This window comes from Pituophis catenifer, unplaced genomic scaffold, assembly GCF_029215685.1.
Source record: "Pituophis catenifer annectens isolate HBS135680 unplaced genomic scaffold, rPitCat1.0.hap2 SCAF_3, whole genome shotgun sequence".
Lineage (NCBI taxonomy): Eukaryota > Metazoa > Chordata > Lepidosauria > Squamata > Colubridae > Pituophis > Pituophis catenifer.
Genome location: NW_027256883.1, coordinates 189,667,953 through 189,688,400, shown reverse-complemented (window position 1 = coordinate 189,688,400; position 20,448 = coordinate 189,667,953). Strand labels below are relative to the sequence as shown.

General features: G+C 39.0%; 1 protein-coding gene across 1 annotated transcript in view; it reads left to right on the top strand.

Moving 5' to 3' along the window:
- Nucleotides 1-20,448, top strand: part of ZHX3 (zinc fingers and homeoboxes 3) — a 44,199-nt gene that overhangs the window by 16,632 nt on the left and 7,119 nt on the right. The window contains exon 2 of the mRNA XM_070941703.1: nucleotides 10,011-10,117. The gene's annotated coding sequence lies outside the window, so the exon portion shown is untranslated. The remainder of the gene's footprint in view (nucleotides 1-10,010; nucleotides 10,118-20,448) is intronic.

Below are 20,448 nucleotides of genomic sequence, written 5' to 3'. Positions count from 1 at the left end.
AAGCACTGAACATATCCTTCTCCTATTTTCCCCACAACAACCATCCTGTGAGGTGAGTTGGGGCTGAGAGAGAGTGACTGGCCTAAAATCACTCAAGTTTATCTTCAGTGGTTCTCAACCTTCCTAAAGCTTGACCCTTTAATACAGTTCCTCATGTTGTAGTGACCCCCAACCATAAAATTATTCCTAAAACCATTGAAAATATGTGTTTTTCGATAGTCTTAGGCGACCCCTGTGAAAGGGTCATTCAACCCCCAAAGAGGTCCCGACCCACAGGTTGAGAACCACTGTTCTAGGAGATCAGGAGATTCTCAATCATCCAGGTCAGGGGTCCCCAGCCTACGGGCTGCTGTCTATTACCGGGCCGTGGCCTATTCACAACCAGGCTCTGTGAGTGCTGGGCTGGCACACATATGCATGCATGCAGCTTCATTTGCGTGAGCGACAGGTGCCAGCGCAGAGCACCATTTGCGCACATGCACACCTGCCCCTCACACAAAACCGTCCCCTCTTCTCCCCCTTCCCCTGCACCAGACCACCAATCTGGAAAGGATGGGGAACGTTGATCCAGGTCATAGATTTTTTGATGACCTGGATCCCAAATCCAAAATAAATAAATAAATAAATAAATAATTGGAAATTTTTTCTTTGGAAAAAGGTGCTTGAGACATTAGGACAACCATGACCTAGATGATTGAAAATCTCCATAGGCATTGTTAGGCAAGGTGGGTATTTAATATGTGTTGTGCTAAATTTTATGACTTTTTTTTTACCATGGGTGCTCAGCGAATCATTGCAGTTGTTGCATGAGTCATGCAATCCTTCAGTGAACCTGGATTCCTCTGTTGACTTTGCTTGTTGGAAGGTTGCAAATGTTGATGAACCTGGGCAGTGGTAGGATTCAATTTTTTTTACTACCGGTTCTGTGGGTGTGGCTTGGTGGGCATGACAGGGGAAAGATACTGCAAAATCCCCATTCCCTCCCCACCCCACTAGCCTGCTTTCCAGCTCCGTTCTCCTATGCAGGGCAACAAAAGAAGACCCAGCTGATCCGCTGGGAGGCTGGGAGGCCACGAATAGATCGATTGGGTGCCCTAGCCTTACAGGTTAGGCCTCCCTGCAGCCCTCTGGGAGCCAAAAAGGGGCGCTTGGGGACTCCTGGAAGGGGTGGGGCAGGCCCAACCAGAGATGGTACTTGCCGATTCTCCAAACTACTCAAAATTTCCGCTACCTGTTCGCCAGAACAGGTACGAATTGGCTGAATATCACCTCTGAACCTGGGCCACTGCAACCACTGTAAATGCACGCTGGTTGCCAAATGCCCTAATTTTGATCAGGTGATCACAAGGGTGCTGCAATGGTCACAATGAAGGACTGGTTATAAGTAACTCTTCTCAATCCTGTTGTAATTTCAAATAGCCATTAAATAAGTAGTTGTAAGCAGGGGTGGGTTCTAATTTTTTTTACTACCGGTTCTGTGGGCGTGGCTTATTTTGTGGGTGTGGCTTGGAGGTCATGTGACTAGGTGGGCGTGGCTAGCTGGTCAGAGTCATTTCTGGAAGGTCCTCACACTTACGACCAAGTCCTTGCACTTACGACCCGACTCATTTGTTTGCTTTTAACACTGATCAGCTGTAGGACGGCCCTTTGAAGCCCCGCGGCAAGAGTTTAAACTGTTTTTTTCCCTCTAGTCAGCAGCTGGGACTCAGGAGGCAGCAATAGATTGGGGGTGGGACCAAATAAAAGGTAAGAATAACGTGGGTGGGGGGGTGGGGGGGGAGAACCAGTTCAGTGACATCATATCGTCACCGCTACCGGCTCGGCCAAACCGGGAGGAACCCACCACTGGTTGTAAGTTGAGGGCTACCTGTATTTTCATTGTTTGTAGGTGGGATCAGAATAGAGGACAGGTCCAAACAGTAGAAATTTAGAGATTTATTTGTTTGTCTTGCTATCTACAGTTAAGCTTAGACTTGAATGATTAATTAGTGCTCTACTGGTATGTAAGACAGGATGTAATAAGAACCTGCCCTAGGTCTAATACTTAAGGTTAACTGTATGGATTTTTCCAAGGAAAAAAAATCTACAATGACTGCTTTGCACATACTGCTCTTTCTAAGAATTAATCCTACAATTATGCACTTCAGTAGTTAGTCAGCAGCATTGTCTGGATATGTGCTGTTAATGACATCACTAAATAGCTATTGCAAAGTTTTGTTGTATGTGTTACTCAGGGTGAATTAAGAGTTCTTTAATTTTACAGTCTGTGCAAAATGTACGGTAAGTCCTGAGAGCAGGGTGATTTAATGTGACTGCAGTTTGTGCTTGATCACTGGAAGGGAGTTCCATGAAAAAGTATTGACCCCTTTCAGATTTTCCTGAGTGTTCGCATATCTTTGATACTGAATGTTATCAAAGCTTCCTGGGGGTTCTATTGATACATAAAGGGAGCTTGAGAAAAGAAACAGCACTAATATTTAGGGCTTGTTTCTTTTATTTCATAAAGAGTCATCCAAGATGTGATATAATAATGCAAAAAAAAAATATTAATATTTTTTGGTTGTACCATTTTTAGCCATAATAAAGGTCATTACTTAATACGAAGAAATTGAAGTCAAAATATAAGCCCAATAAAACTGAAACTCTAGGAAAACTAGAAATAGGTAATCCCATGACAAAAGAAAGAATAATGAATGAATGATAATGAAAAGAATACATGAACCTGATCCCTGCCAACCAATGAAAATCAAAATACACATGCACAAATGTATGCGTACATCTATTTCTGTTCATGTTAATTTGTTTTATCTAAATATCCTGTTTCTCCCAAAATAAGACATCCCCTGATAATAAGCCCAATCGGGCTTTTGAGTGCATGGCAATAAGGCCAAGCGCTTATTTCAGGGTTCAAAAAAATATAAGACAGGGTCTTATTTTCGGGGAAACACGGTAGTTGGATTAATTTAATTTTCAAAAAGCTTCCACACCAAAGGAAGATAGCCCTTCCTCTCAAATCTGTCCTTTTTAAATGGAAGAACTCTACGAAATATATGATTCTGCTTCTTTTGTTTGCCAAGCAAAACCAGTTACCACTCAGGAAACTTCTTAAAAACCTTTAAAAAGAGACAGATTCTGAAGAAGAAAATGTTGTGGTTGGAGAATAAGAAATAACAATAAGAAATACAGATAGTCCTTGATGTATGACAACAATGGAACCTGGAAGTTAAATTGAAAGTCATGGTCATTGTAAGTAGAGGCATCACATGGCTACACTCATTTTCATGACCATTTTAATGTCAGCCCTAAAGCAACTCACTAAGCCATTAAGTGAATCGTGTAGTTGTTAAGCAAACCACATGGTCTTTAAGGAAGTCCAGCATACCCAAAGGGTGTTCTTTGCTATTTTCTTCTAAAAAACATAAACATTGCAAGTCACAGTCATGTAACTGTGAACACAACTGGTTGTAAACACAAGCCAGTTGCAAGGTGCCCAAAAGGTGATTCACATGATTATGAGGTGGGGGCTGGAGTCATAATTTCAAGTATGGATTGTAAGTAGCTGGTGAGCTCCAAATCAAGTGCTGAGCTGTCACTCACAGATAACCATTTTGGGAAAAGTGAGTTTGTTTAAATGAAATGTGAAAGATTTGGTGTAAGGTGAATACTTATCTTGGGAGACGAGTCAGTTGAGCATTTGGCTGATTGCTTTTGTTCATAATCTGTAGTCACAGCAGTGGTGGATTCCTCCTGGTTCGGCCCAGTTCTGCCGAGCCGGTAGCGGTGACGATATGATGTCACCGAACCGGTTCTCTTTGGGAGCTGCCCCCTCCGTTATTCTTACTTTTTATTTGGCCCCACCCCAATCTATTCGCTGCCTCCCGAGTCCCAGCTGATGGCTAAAAGGAAAAAAACTGTTTAAACTATTGCCATGGGGCTTCAAAGGGCTGCCCTACAGCTGATCAGTGTTAAAAGGCAGTGTGGTGGTAGACTAGTGCGCTCCAAAAACAAATGGGTAGACTGGTGCCTCCAAAAACAAATGAGTAGACTGGTGCTCCAAAAACAAATGGGTAGACCGGTGCCTCCAAAAACAAATGAGTAGACCGGTGCTCCAAAAACAAATGGGTAGACTGGTGCCTCCAAAAACAAATGAGTAGACTGGTGCTCCAAAAACAAATGGGTAGACCGGTGCCTCCAAAAACAAATGAGTAGACCGGTGCCTCCAAAAACAAATGAGTAGACCGGAATGCTCCAAGAACAAATGGGTAGACCGGTACAGCTCTGCAAGCAGTTAAAAGCCTGGTAGACCAGTACATCTGCTAAATGCTAAAGAATTGTCACATGACCATCAAGCCACACCCACAAAATAAGCCACGCCTACAGAACCGGTAGTAAAAAAATTTAGAACCCACCCCTGAGTCACAGCAATGATTTTCTGGATTATTCCCCACAAGCATGATGTATCATTTGGCATACCAGTTGGCCAGAAAAATGGCAGTGTTGGTGTGAGATTATGTCAAAGACTTTTATAATATAGGCTGAGTTTATGCCATGAATACCCCCGTAAACTACATACGTATTGTTTCTAGATATACAGAAAATGTATACTAGATATCTAGCAAGCTGGTGGATATGGTTGGAAATGTATTTAGGTTGAAGCAGATTTAGTGATATTTGAAGCAACAACAGCTGTTGAAACACTGCTTAAATTATATCATTTTACTGTGATCATCTTGCATTTATACAAGACTTTTCTGAATTTTCAAACTTTGTACATATATTATTTCTATAAACTTATACACAATATAAACTACAAGAGATTTAATGGTTTTTCTACAGACTATTTCATTTTTTGCCCTATTTTTCCAAGTATACAGTCATTGCAATGAGACTATGCATAGCATAATTGAGGTACCGTTCACGGCAGACATGCAATTTGTATTGGAGATCAAGTTTTATTTCAGGGTGTAACACCAGTCACCTAATGAGGGATATATTACTTTCCTGTTCTATGAATTTTTCCCTACTTTGTTGTTGCAATATTGCAAGGAAATTTGATAAAGAAATGAGGACAAATAACAACTCTTATCTGATATATAAACAGTATGTTAACAGCATTAGAATAAACAAAAGAGAGTTTGTTATAAATATTAGCTTATCTTTTTCATTGTTTTATTTCTGTGGGCAAGAGACAGTAATGTATAAAACCTTTCCTATTGTTATATATTTTGTCTTCCCTAAAGTGGCATATTTTTCTTTAAACTTGTGTTGCTTACTTCTAGCACATTGCTCAAATGATAGGCACTAACTCATGGACTATTGTACTTTTATGTAATAGGCTTATTCTGCAGTAAATCACCTTGGGTTAATTTTCTTGGAAATTGTTGTCTAGTACGTAGCAATTTTATTTTGAATTGGTGAAAAACATTTGTCAAAATTCTTCACTAAAAGCATCTGTAAACATAGTTGTGACTTAAGAGAACAGAATCTGGAATAAGGAACTAACAAATTTTGTACTTTGGGCATTCTCTACCAATTATTTAAAAGTGGCTTCAATTTCAAATAGTTTCCAAATATTGCACAAGTTTTATTAATCTCAGTGAGAGGCTATGTGGCCATATCTTGCAACATTTAGTTGAGAATTCTGAAATCTCAAATTTTGTTTACAAAAATCATAATGGAAACAGAATTTACTGTAAATTTCAGTGGATTGTCACTGATCCTGCTAATACTTTGTTTCCCATTGCTTTTCTAATTGCTTGCAATTTACCTAGAGTAGAAATAAATATATAGTTTACAAACAGTGTGAAGGACGACAATTTGTAAGGCTTTATATTGGTGTTCTTGTTTATTTAAATATGTTTATAATTGCCATGGATTTGAGGGTAAGATTAACGAGTATCAAGTTTTCAAATGACAGCAAATCATACAGACTTAGCAGATTTAAGAGTTTAAGAACTGAGTCACTGGATGATAATATACCAGGTATAATTAACACAAATAAATGTAAAGAGATGGGCATTGGAACATTTTCTTCTAATTTTGCATAGAAGCTGAGCTATTGGTGACCAACCACTAGCTCAGCTTATTGGGCCAAGATGGAAAACTTCATTACAGATCCAAGGTATGGGGAAAGGTAAATTCCATGGGACTGAAAAATAAAATAGCCATTAACAAAGTTTGCTAAAGCTTCCCCATTGAAGTTGTGTGGACTTCAACTCCCAGAAATCTTCCACCAGCATGCCCATGGATCTTAAAGCTGCCAACCTAGAGAAACACTGAGCTGTAACATTAATATTGTGACAGAGGCTTCAATATTTTTGTTCCTCTTTCATGTGTTGTTTGCTTTTGCTGCTACCATCCTTTTTCTGCAGAGAGATGGACAGGGCATTTGAATTGCATTGACTCAAACTGGGTCAATCTTCTGGAATATAGCAAACTCAGCATGAGCTATCTTTATTTACATGGGCTGGTTTATTCCACTGTTATATTCCACTGTAATATATGCTAGTTCATTTATTTTTTTGTTCTTTGTATGGAGTAGAAAAGCAGCATATAGAAATGCTTAACTGAATAAATATGTGTAGTGGTTTATAAAAGGGTAAAATATCATCAGCCACCCCGTCCTTTCCCTTCAAAATCACAGCTGCCTGTTATCTCCTACTAATGGAAGTTGAAATATTCCAATCAACTGATTGGTAAGACATTCAGTACAGCCTTGAAAAGCATGTGCTTACACAGGCTGTAATTATCATAAAAGAGTTCACTGCCCTTACCAAACACTGTCCTTGGATGTTTTAAAGAGGTTTCAGTCACATTCATGGAGAAGGCTAGCCATGCATCCATGCTCAGAAATAGCATAGCTTTGAATATTGAATATGATGAGAGAGCAATAATTGTATTTTGGAGGAACACTGTCTTCCTTACTCTTTAATTAGGAAAATTATAGATAGGACAAGGACTACAGAGTGAGTCTCTGTTTGAGGGGTTTGGATGTAGAAGATATCCGCTCTTTGCTTTCCTTGCCATAGTCAAAAGCAGGTCTGATCTCAAAACAGTATTCTATCTTGTGAGAGTTGATGGCTCACATCTCTGGTGGACTAGTCTTTGCCTAAGAAAACTGCTATTAGCCCATAGAGTAGAGGTCTTCAATCTTAGCAGCTTTAAGACTTGTGGACTTCAACTCCCAGAATTCTCAGAATTCTCTTCAGCCAAAGCTGGCTGGAGAATTCTGGGAGTTGAAGTCCACAAGTGTTAAAGCTGCCAAGTTTGAAGACCTCTGCCATAGAGTTTCTGTTGGGGTTCCCAGATTATCTGTAATAACTTTCAGACATGTTGACTTGCCACTTGCAGGTCTTTTAATTCCTAATGTTAGGAACTGGTATGGTATCTCCTCCACCCCTATTTTCTGTGAACTCTCTTCCCTAGTGCTCTGGACTTTAGTTTTTAAAATTGTTATAGTTAGAAATCGGAGTTTAAATCTTTAGGAGAAGCTCTCAATGAATACATATTGCTCAATGATCTACATTAAGAAATGTCATATATGTATATTACAAGAAATGAAATCGTTATGAACTGAGTCCTCTGCATTTTCATAATCAGGAAATGTTTTTTTCCTTTATATATACTCTTGTAATATTTAGCCTCAAGGAACTAATATTTTAAAAATATTGTTCAGAGCACAAAAAAGCATTAATTTGCTATTTTAAAAGGAGAGAAGAAGCACACAGAATAAAAATGAAGCTGCACATTTCTAGCCTAAAGGCTTATAATTTTTATTTTATTTTTTTGCTGTATGAATTTTACCTAAACAATTTCTTGACTAGTTGATTGTGGCATTTGGAATTTCAGTAAGCAAATGTCCTGGGCAGCAGCTGGTTTGTAGCATTTAAATAATTGATGCTTGTCCAGTTCAGTCTGTCCACCTCCCCCCACATCAACCCAGTGGTCTCTAAAATCTAATCACTGTATTGAAATTGAGCATGAGCATTCACTGGTACTGATTCTGATTATCACACTTTGGTGGAGTGAGAAAGAAAGACTGACACTTTCATATCCTGCTTGGAACTCTCCAAGAGAAATTTGCTTGGCATCTCTTGGAATTAGAATGTATTTGATCTTGGTCTAAATGGTGAAAACATCTGCTTCATTGTCATGTATTTTGAGAGCCAGGAAAGTCTATAGAGTATTCTGGCTACAGGGTCCCACATCAAACTGTAGATCATATCATGTAAACTGAAAGTGTATACTGGTCTTGTATCTTGATTTTTTTAAAAATGTAAATGATGCTACACTTCAATGGTTAGATGGCCTAGACCAGTGATGGCTAACATTTTTGCCATCGCATGCCAAAAGTGGGGGGAGTGCAGGGGGTCGCTTGCGTGCATGCCCAGACCTATAATTCTATGTGCCCCGCCCCCACGCATGCGTATGCGACCCCCACCCGCGCTCCCCCGACTTTTGGCATGCGATGGCAAGGTAGGCCCATTTTTCACTGTCCCCAGGCTCCAGAGCCTTTCTAGGAGGCTGGGGAGGGCAAAAATGGCCTTCCCCACTCCCCTGGAGGCCCTCCGGAGGCCAGAAACAGTCTTTTTCCTGACTACCAGTGGGCCCAAAAGGCCCGAAAATCAGCTGGCCAGTGTGCGCATGCACGCCGGAGCTGAGCTCACGTGCCCACCGATATGGTGGCACACGTACCATAGGTTCGCCATCACGGGCCTAGACACTGGTATTTGAACATAGATCTTTTTAGCATTTATATTTTATTGTATTTTACTAATCTAGGTGAAATGTTAATATAGATTGCTAGTCCATGTATGATATGCCATGTGCTAAATGAATAACAGCTACTTCAACACTTTTAACTCACCTGATAGCCATAGTCCCAGAGGTGCTTTTTTTGGAGGCAACTGGACTGTCCTGTCAGAGCTGAAGATGCTTCTTGGATGAGAAGTGAAACGTCTTCAAAAGAAAAAACAAAGAAAGTCCAGTTGCCTCCTGAAAAAGCACCTTTGGGACAACCATGACCTGGATGACTGAGACTTCTGATAGCCATAGATCACCAAAAAATCATCTATGTTTGCTTGTCACTTGCAGGTTCTTCTTTCCATACAATATATGCTTTGGAAGCTAATCTCCAATTCCCATAGTTTGGGAATAGAGTAGGGAGGAAAAACCTGATAGCAAAATGATGCAGAAAATAGAAAGGTGGAAGGAAGTAGATAAAGATAAAAAGGAAAGTGGCATCTAGGTAAGCAATAAAAAAAGAGAAAAGTAAAAAATAATTGCATTACATCGGATTACTATTCAAAATTTACCTTTATGCTTGAATCAAGCATTTTCCCCCTCTGGTGGTTCATTTCTCTCTCCTTATGAATTCTGACTTCAGACAAAATGCCCTGTTATATTTCTAGAAAAGTTATTCGTTTCAAATTATCCTGCAGATGGGTTCATTAAGGAGTCATGCTAGCTAGTATCAAGGGTATGGCTGATTTCAAACAGAAATGGGAAAGAAAATAATTTGGTTCACATTTCAGTTTAGAGTTATCTAGCTATTACCACCTCAGTCAATTTGTGAACTAAAATATAAATAACTTCTGACATTTCTGAATTTTAAGGTGACGTTTTCAGAGCAAAGAACATGTATATAAAGATACCTACATTCTATATATGTATATTAAGGAAGTGTGTTGAAAAAGTGCATTCAAAGAAAGCTTGAATCAAAACGTATGATATAAAAATAATTAACATAAATGGGATTATGAGGAGAAATGTTTGAGTCTTTGCCATTTTTAAAAAAACCAATACAATGACATTTATCAAAATGGGAGGAAAACTAAATTAATTTTAGATTGATAATTATAGATACATATACAATAAATTCTGGTATACAACGTATACATATAGAATAAACTCTGGTGTTTAACTTTAAATAAAAATAAAGAAATAGTTACTTGCCTTTGAAATGGTAATAATAATTTCTATGTTAAAATGAAGTTTCTTAATGTTTTCAGGGCTGAATTTGGAATGCAGCTGACAAGACACAAAAGATCTTATGATGCCTAAAAGGAAAAAAAGAGAATTTGAAAAGCATTAGATTGAGAAATCATTTATTTTTCAGGTATCACATTTTCCTTTTTACTGCTTTTTTAATTTGATGCTTTGTTCTCTCCTTCAAATGATCATCATAATTTTGTGATAGAAATATATATGGTATATAATTACACAATGCATTTCAGCTTTTATTTGTGGATTTTTAAAAATGTAGTTATATTTCATTATACATATATTTTTTAAAAAACTGATAATTGGAGAAACTCTCCTATTTCTCCCTTTTTATTTATTTATAGTTAGCTGGTTAAAACATTATTATACTGATGTTTTTGATGTCAATTTAATCACCATTAAGACTATAGGGGGGAAATACATTTAAGTAGGTGACATCTGTTAGCTCTTTCTCGCCTTTTAAAGCCAAACTGGTATATTCAAAGGATTTTTGTCAACAGTTCAACCTCAGTTTTAGATTTACCTTCCTGATAAAGTCCAACATTATTCTTAAGATAGCAACTACAAACATTTTTCTTTCAGCATCAGTAGGAGTTTTAGCAATGAGGCTACATCTCTGCACATATTCATCAGAGAGAAAATTGCATTGAACTAAAAAAAAATATTTCTGGATCACAAGACACTTGGTTTTAAGAGTAAAACCAAGGTGGTATGTGAAAAGCCTTAAATCACAAAACTTAATAAATATAATGGCAAAATCAAAAGCAACTGTTAAAACCAGCAAGCAGCAGATACTTAGGGGACCCATGATAATTTTAATTCCACTGTAGGCTAAGGGTAAATAGGGGTGAAATAATAGGGCACCTGACCCTCTGTCTGGAGGCACTTGAATAGCCTGATATCTATAAAGGTAGGCCTATGTCGCTCTTGCTAATCAACAAAACAATGCCCTTGTCTTCATGCCAATTTTCTTAGTGTTCCATAAAAATCCGCATGTTGGCATTGTTCAGTGCTTTGCCAACAAACTGACATAACTGTGACTGAAATTATTCACTGTAGTTTTCTTGCTACTTTGCTCTAAACTGAGATTTTTCAGGTTGAATAAACACAATATCTTTTTTTTAGAGAAGGAAAGTCTCCATCACTAAATTGCAATGGAATGTTTGCCCACAAACATTCATAGGTTCTGTCACTGGCAGGCCTGTTTAAATCCATGCCCAAATCTCTAGAAAGTCATTATTAGCATGTACAGTGCAGGGTGTTATATTGATATAATGGTCTGACTTAGTAAAGCAGTTTCCTATTTAGGGAAATCGATTCTTAAGGAATAGCAATAGTGCCTGTTTCAAAATTCTGTGAGTTAAACAATTGAACTCCAAACGTCCCTATTTAAGCATTGGATGAGGGAGGGAACAGTATTTCTCAACCATGACAACTTTAAGAGGTGAGTTGAAGTTCAACACCTTAAAGTTGTGAAGACTGAGCGACACAGTTCTAGAAAAATATATGCTCCGTTCATTCATTATCTTGCAATGCTAATTACCTGTATAGTACTTCATGTGCATTGTTCTGAACTCAAGGTTCTGAGAGACATTTTGCTTTGTCATTGTTCTTGTTGCAATTTGAGAAAGGGGTGGGTAACTTAGCTGTAGTAAGATGGAACAGTAATGTGATGGAAGGAAGTAGAAGAGTTTTAGCCCTTTTTTCTCTTTTGAAGGGATTTTTTAAAAAAGATTTATAGATGCAGTAAACCTTTGTGAAAAGAAGTTATTAGTACCATTTAATTTGACTTCCACTGACCTGCCAAAAGCAAAATATGTCTTTGTTGCTTCCAAGAAAATTATGTGTCCATATCAGCAACAAAGTCAACATTAAGGAGACTTTACCAAACCCTTACAATAAAATGTACTTTTTGCTTAAAATTAATAAGCATCCATTTTCCTTAGATTTTTCAGCAAAAATTAAGAATAGAATAGAATAGGATAAGGGAATAGGATAAGGGTTGGAAGAGACCTTGGAGGCCTTCTAGTCCAACCCCCTGCCCTAGCAGGAAACCCTACACCACGTCAGGCAAAGTGGTCTTCTTAAAAATCTTAAAAACTTCCAGTGTTGGAGCATTCACAACTTCTGCAGGCAAGTTGTTCCACTGATTGTTTTAAATATCAGGAAATTTCTCCTTAGTTCTAAGTTGCTTCTCTCCTTGATTAGTTTCCACCCATTGCTTCTTGTCCTGCCCTCAGGTGCTTTGGAGATTAGCTTGACTCCCTCTTCTTTGTGGCAATCCCTGAGATATTGGAACACTGCTATCATGTCTCCTCTAGTCCTTCTTTTCATTAAACTAGACATACCCAGTTCCTGCAACCGTTCTTCATATGTTTTAGCCTCCAGTCCCCTCATGATCTTTGTTGTTCTTCTCTGCACTCTTTCTAGAGTCTCAGCATCTTTTTTACATCATGGTGACTAAAACTGAATGCAAATCAATAATAATTAAATGCACTTCAAGTCCCACTTAGATTTCCTGCCTTTTAAAACAAATATACCTAAATTAAGATAATTCACATGCTTGGGTATATCTGCCTTCCCCTGATGAACTGTCTCTGATTGGTAACTTTCTATTATCTTTCTATTATATTGTCTTTTATTATTTTTTGTCTAATAATTATGTGAATTCAGCCAGCTTTGGCTTATTCAGTGAACCATGTCATAGCACAATATGTGAAACAACATGGAAACTGATAGCCACAAAGCAAGAAGTGAAGAATTTGGTAAAGTTCGGTGTTTAGCTATTTCTTATTTTCTTTATTTGTATACATCCAGTCTCCATAGGGACTCATTGCTGAGTTTAGTGAAGAGAACTGTAAGTTTCACTTTGAGAAATAATATTTTAGCTGACTGGTTTCTGATTCTTCTCCAGTTTACTGACTTGAACATTTATTTAGGTATGCCTTCTGGGTGTTTCTACCATTTGGAGAACCCCTTGTAGATGTATTCTAACATTAGAAGGGATTGGGGAGAAGTCAGAAAAATCACTATGATAAAAGACCAATTTTTAAGCTTTTGAACAAATCAGGAAGCTAATGAGTTTCTTCTGAGTTTCACATGTTGAAGAAAAATAGTCTAGTCCTGACCATCTTTCTTTTCTTTAGGTTTCAGTAAATAAAAGTTAAGTATCTTTCTTATAAACATTGGCACTGCATGGTCTTTTTCTTGCTGATAGAAACAGAGAAAAACCCAGCTTTTTCTAATTTGGTTCTTTTTAAGCTTCCTGAGGATCTTGAAAGATGCACAGATAGTCCTTGATTTATGACCACAATTGAGCTCAAAATTTCTGTGGTTAAGTGAGACTTTTGTTAAATGAGTTTTGCCCCGTTTTATGACCTTTCTTGCTACAGTTGTTAAGTGAATCACTGCAGCTGATTAGTTAGCAATCCTGCTGTTAAGTGATTCTGGCTTCCCCATTGACTTTGCTTGTCAAAATGTCACAAAAAGTGACACATGACCGTTTTATGACCTTTCTTGCTACAGTTGTTAAGTGAATCACTGCAGCTGATTAGTTAGCAATCCTGCTGTTAAGTGATTCTGGCTTCCCCATTGACTTTGCTTGTCAAAATGTCACAAAAAGTGACACATGACCATGGGATCCAGCAGCGGTCAGAAATATGAACCAATTGCCAAGCATCTGAATTTTGATTACATGATCATGAGGATGCTGATGTCGTAACTCTGAAAAATGGTCATAATTTTTTCAGTTGTAACTTTGAACGGTCACTAAACGAACTGTTGCAAATTGAGGACTACCTGTAAGTCCCTAATATCTGGAGAGTACAAGTTAGGAAGACTTGAAATTACCCAATTGCCACAATTTATAAGTTCTGGGAACGTTATAACTGTTGTGGCCCACCAGCGGCCAGCAGAGCTGGCAGCAGATTGGACAGTGAGGAGGTTGGGGAGGAACATGGGCCAGTCCTGGAGTCTGGGGAAGGCTCTGATGAGGGCTCTGTGTCTGAGGCAGAGAGGAGGCCAGTCATCAGTTGCCTTCGGAGTCAGACACCAGTGTGGCAGATGAACAGCTGGAGCCTGTTCCCAGTGTGCGCATGCACAGAGTTGCCAGATGAAGGGAACAGCTAAAGAACAAGGGTTGACTTTGGAGTAAGGCCACAGGTGAACGATGAATGGCCCTTCTCAGAGGGAATAAAAAAAGAGCAAAAGGGGAGTGGGGTTTGCAGGAGACAATTAGTTCGCTTAATTGGTTTGTGACTCTCCGAAACTCCTTGCCAAGTTTTGAAGATATCGGCCTGGCAGCTCTCCAAGCCAGATAAGGTCTGTGACTGTAAATTGTCCCTTGAAAGACTTTGCTGGATCTGAATGAGAAGAATTCACAGTAACTTAATAAAAGGGTTTTTGTCAGGACAAGGAGTCTGCTTCATGGTCTTGGGAAGCCTAGATCAGAACAAGAACATCACATTAGCAGGAAACAGTTTTCTGATCCTGCTGGAGATCTGAATCTTTCCATCAAAAATGTTAAAATGTGAAGCCTTTTTGACTACCTCGATGTGTCCATGTTATTTTCTTGGCAGAAATGATCCCCCCCCTCATTCCTACCAATATTTGAAGAAAATAGGGGTTTCTACAACCAATAAGGGATGCAGTGGCTCAGTGGCTAAGATGCTGAGCTTGTCGATCAAAAAGTTGGTAGTTCAACGGTTCGAATCCCTAGTGCCGCATAACGGGGTGAGCTCCCGTTACTTGTCTCAGCTTCTGCCAACCTAGCAGTTCGAAAGCACGTAAAAAATGCAAGTAGAAAAATAGGGACCACCTTTGGTGGGAAGGTAACAGCGTTCCGTGCGCCTTTGGCTTTTAGTCATGCTGGCCACATGACCACGGAGACGTCTTCGGACAGCGCTGGGTCTTCGGCTTTGAAACGGAGATGAGCACCGCCCCCTAGAGTCGAGAACAACTAGCACATATGTGTTACCTTTACCTTACAACCAGTTTACCATTCGCAAACCAGGAAGTATCAGGTCCACAAACGATCAATTTCCTTTCAGCTTTATTGTTCAAAAAACAGTTAGAGGGTTGTCATTTACCTCTGCTCACTACCTTTGTGAAGTTTATACCTGCTGCTTGACTTGACCTCCTTTGACATTTTGTATCTTGGCTCTAGCAATATTGCCAAAAGCAGAAAGAGAATCTTTTGTTAAAGCCCTGCCAGCTCCTTTCTCAGTATGGTACAGTTTGTTCTGTTATAAGAATGAGCCAGTTCAGTGATTCAATGAACACATAGCTGTAAACCTGCAGCGGGTGGGGAAACTTGATAAAAGGCTCTTAAGGAAAATAAAGAGGAAACTTTACCTGCATTTGACAGCTCAATGTTTTTCTTACGTTGGGTTGGATACATTTGCAACTCACTGTGGCATAGAGTGCATATATTCAAAATCAAATTCAAAGTACATTAATAGGTCACCAACTAAACTTACAAATTGGATGTTTTCCACAGTTTAATATGTATGCTTATTTGGATGGGATAAGCCTGGCTGAAATAACCTCTCAGATTATGTTGCAGAGAAAAATAACATCGTTTTAGAGAACTGGCTCAATCAAAAATGTTTGCAAAAGTTACTGCAGGCTTTTGAATAGTTGGGAGGCCTGATACAACTAAGTTTTAGACACATAATACACTTCTCAAGAGCTCTGTTGAATGGATTTTCCATATTTTTCAAAGTGTAAGACACACTTTTTTCCTTCCTAAGAGAGGCTGAAAATTTGGGGCCGTCTTATACTACGAATGTAACCCTGTGCGTGATGCCCAAAATGGCTACCCAGAACAGCTGCTGCCTTCTCTTACTCCTTCTGGGCTTCGCCTGCTTCAGTCACTGGAGCTCCCTCTGATGATTAGCTGTGCTTTTGAAGCTGTTTTTCAGCCCCAATGGGAGCGAAGCGACCTTCTGTGCTTTGCCTGCTTTTCTAATTGCTGCTCCCTCCAATGATAAGCTTTGCTTTAAAAGAAGCTGTTTTTTAGCCCCAACCAGCCCCAAAACCAGTGAGCAAACTAATGTGCTGAAGCTGACCAGGCAAAGGACTAGCCAGATAAATACCTGGTAGGCAGAATTCCCCCCACCTCCATTTTCTTCCCCAAATACTAAGGTGCGTCTTATACTCCGGTGCGTCTTATACTCCGAAAAATATAGTAGTCAAATTGATAATTTGAAACTGAGCTTGGTGTATTGTTTAAGGCACCAGGCTATAAATCAGGAGACTGAGTTCAAGTTCCACCTTAGGCACAAAGCCAATTGGATGTTCTTGGGCCAATTCTTCTCTCTCAGCCCTAAGAAACAAGTAAGCCACTTCTGATATCTTGCTGAGAAAATTGCAGGGACTTGTCAGTCAAGTCACCAGACATCAACACTGATTTGAAGGCACAAAAATAAAATAAAATTCAACACTGATTTGAAAAACAAATGCGAATACTATATTCTCTTTCAGTATAAGCCAATTAAGCATTTTTAAAATTGGATGCCATCTTCAAAGCACAACTGGATAATAAATGAGTCTTATTTGATACCGTTGTAAATTTGAAATTGATTCGGGGCCATAGATTGCACAATGGAGTCACATGTAAACACTTTTTTTCCTCCTTTTCTAATGGTTTCTTTGATTATTAGAATGGACCTCCTGATTTTAAGTTAGCCTGCATAGAGATTTCATAGGATTTTTCTTTAGTGCTAGAAGCTATTTCCATGCATTTTAATAATATTTAGAAGACGTTCTGGTTAGTAATGTCTTCATGATATCAGTCGTATTTGTTAGATTAGATTTGCCATTATCCCATGATTGCCAGAGGTGAGGAAAATATTCAATTCCATTGACAAATATTCAAGTTCATTCAAGTTCAGGATGGCTACTATAAGAAATTGTACTGTAAGAAATAGTACTATTACCACTACATACTACAAATGAAAATCAGAGGTTAGCCTCCCCTAAGTGGATTTGCCAGTTAACACAGCCAATGATGTATGCATCTGCTGAACTGTAATAGAATAGATAATGATATAGAGCAGTGGCCCCCAACATTTGGGCACCAGGGAGCGGTTCTGTGGAGAGAGGATTTTCCATGGAATGGAGGATGTGTGTGTGATTTCACGTGTTGCCTACATCCCACGGATGGGACTTTGCTTGTTTGCATGGCCCAGTTACAGGCATGCCATGGATCAATGCCAGTGCATGGACTGGGGGTTGGGGATCCCTGATATAGAGTACAATTTCAGTTAGGTAGTTCCTAATTCTTTTTTGGAGTGGGTAAGGAAGAAAGCTATACTTCTCTAAATCTGTTCCCTGTATGAAAGACAGACAAAGAAGAACAAAAGCAATGAATACATCAAAAATCTCAATAAGGCTTATATGAGTCATTTTCTGAAACTGGAGTTTAGGAGATATGCTAATTAAGTTTTTTTTCTTGCAAGTTAAAATTGAGTGAAATCAAAACCAAACTATTGGCATAGCAATAGCACTTAGACTTATATACTGCTTCATAGTGTTTTACAGCCCTCTCTAAGCGTTTTACAGAGTAAGCAATTTGCCCCAACAATCTGGGTACTCATTTTACCGACCTCGGAAGGAAGGAAGGCTGAGTCAATCTTGAGCCTGGTGAGATTCGATCTGCCAAACTGCTGGCAGCCGGTGATCAGCAGAAATACCTGTAGTACTGCACTCTAACCACTGTGCCACTGTGGCTCATCCTAATGAATGGAATGAATGAATGGAATGTGGTATCCCCTTGAATAAATCTGTTAATTTGATTTGATATTACCTCCTATATTTAATAGGTTTGGTTATTCTTTGCTTGGAGACAGGGATTAAACCTCCCTGGAACAGAAATAAAGACAGAAGTATTGAAACTTGAATCCTAAAACATGAACGTTATCATTAACATTTGCTAAAAAGATGTACAATTAAAAGGAACTTTTCCTGTAACTTTCAATTTCAATATTACATTGCTTGAAATAAAGCTAAACCATAGTGTGTTTTATATGGGAATATTGCACGGCTTGCAAAATGGCACAACTTGTGTGTATCTGGCACAGATGCGTATACTGAAAGATTAAAGAACCTAGTCGATAATTTTATTTAAAATATTTAAAGCTATCTTTTTTAACTGCCAAGGCAAACCAATAAAAAAATAGTGTACACGCAGCCAAAGCCACCCACTGAGCTTCATGACTGAGCTGGATTTGAACCTCGAACTTGAGCAATTCTTATCCAACACTCTAATCCAGAGGTCTTCAAACTTGGCAGCTTTAAGACTTGCGGACTTCAACTCCCAGAATTCTCCAGCCAGCTATGCTGGTTGAGGAATTCTGGGAGTTGAAGTCCACAAGTCTTAAAGCTGCCAAGTTTGAAGACCTCTGCTCTAATCATTATACTAAGAGGATAGGCAATATTGTGGTCTCTTCCATCCCTATGTTTCTCAGATTCATCGCAATTATATAACTAAACCAGTAGTCTCCATTGTTGTACAGTAACTTCACGTTGTCATGTTAGAGTAAATCAATCCTACGTTTTAGTAACTGTAGCCCGTTGTGCTGTGAAACTGTAATATTGTGTAGTTCTCTTGCAACTATGCAAATTCAGAAGCTCCATTTGCCTGTTAATCAAAAGCATTCAGTGATGATTGGTCCGATCAGGACACAACTCAAGTTGCAGATGTGAGGCTGCGCCAGGTTTCTGACTGTGATTATATAACTGTTCCAGGGGAAACAGAAATGTACAAACAGTCCTTTCGATTACACTTTGATACGTTGTCGCTGTGCTTCAGTTCAAGCTAACTTTACGTGCAAGTGCCTAGCAAATATTAACTCTGAGGGAATAAGGTCAGGCAGTTAAAAAACTTCAGATTAAGCATGTCTAGTAATTTAACTGCATCGAACTAGAGTTTCCCTGGTATTTGGTCTATAGGTGATATACTTGTCATTATTTTTAATTGTGAGAGTCTAGTCTTTTTGAGAGGATTGATGAATTTCAGGAATATTCACTGAAGCAGTAATCCCAGTTTATGAGATATATAATTGAAGTTGTTCTTTTTTTTAAAAAAAAACACCCTTCTTGTTTGCATTGGGACCTTTTTTAAATGGGACATTATACTGCTCCACTGAGAAATTATATCTTTTGTATCAATAGAAGGATTGATAGGAAGGGAGGGAGGAGAGAGGGGAGGGAGAGAGAGGGAGAGGGAGAGGGAGAGAGGGAGAGAGAGAGAAGGGGGAGGAAGAGGAGGGAGTGGGGGGGAGAGGGAGGGAGTGGGAGAGAGAGAGAGAGAGAGGGAGTGGGAGACAGAGAGAGGGAGTGGGAGTGGGAGAGAGAGAGAGAGAGAGGGAGGGAGAGAGAGAGACACTGGTTCTTAAAAGCCTCCCAAAGTTGTTTGGGAAGTGTATGACCAATTAATTATATAAATAAATGGTCTGTCAACAATAAGGAGTAGACCTCTTTGAAGTTTAGTCATAGGCTATTTGGTTTCTGGGTTCATTTCAAGTTAAAGGAGCTTATCGTGACCATGGGGCTGCATGCAACGGTCATAAGTGTGAAAAATAGTCATAAGTCACTTGTTTTAGTGCCATTTGAACAGTCACTAAACAAACAAGTCAACCCTGTATTGCACCAATAAAACCATATTTGGAATACTGAGTCAGTTCTGGTCACACTGATACAAAAAAGATATTGAGACTCAAACAGTGCAAATATGATTAGGAGTCTGGAGGCTAAACAAAATGATGAATGGAACTAGGTATGTCTAGTCTAGCAAAGAAAAGGACTAGAGGTGGCATGATAACAGTCTTCCAATGGGAACTGCCACAGAGAGGAGGGGGTCAACCTATTCTCCAAAGCAGGACAAGAAGAAGAAAAAGAAGAGGACAGTAATGGGGTTATTAAAGAGAGATCCAGCTTACAGTTTCCAGACAGAACAATTAATCAGTGGAGCAGTTTGCCACCAGAAGTTGTGAGTGCTCCATCACTGGAGATTTTCAATAAGATATTGGACAACCATTTGTCCAGAGTAGAATAGGGTCTCCTGCTTGACAGGGGGTTGAACTAGAAGACCTCCAAGATCCCTTCCAACTTCGTTATTCTATAAGGTCTTTGACTTTTTTCCTTTCTTCTGCTCCCACTCATTTTTATATGCTGGGTGGTTCGTTTCATGCAGTCTACAATCTCCCCTTTCCTAATTGCGCATCACTAAACAATTTTAAGCCTCTATTGCCAGAAGCCCCCACATTGGTTCCAGTTGTGCCTTTTAATAGCTTTGTAGTTATTGTTGCGACATCTTCTGGGAGATGCTTTAACCTGGCATTGTTCCCCTGGTATCTGAGATAAATTGGGCACTAGCAACCTCTATACTTTACCTTTGCCTTATTGGCAAAGGAAGAAAAAAAAAAACCCTAACAAAAATGAAAT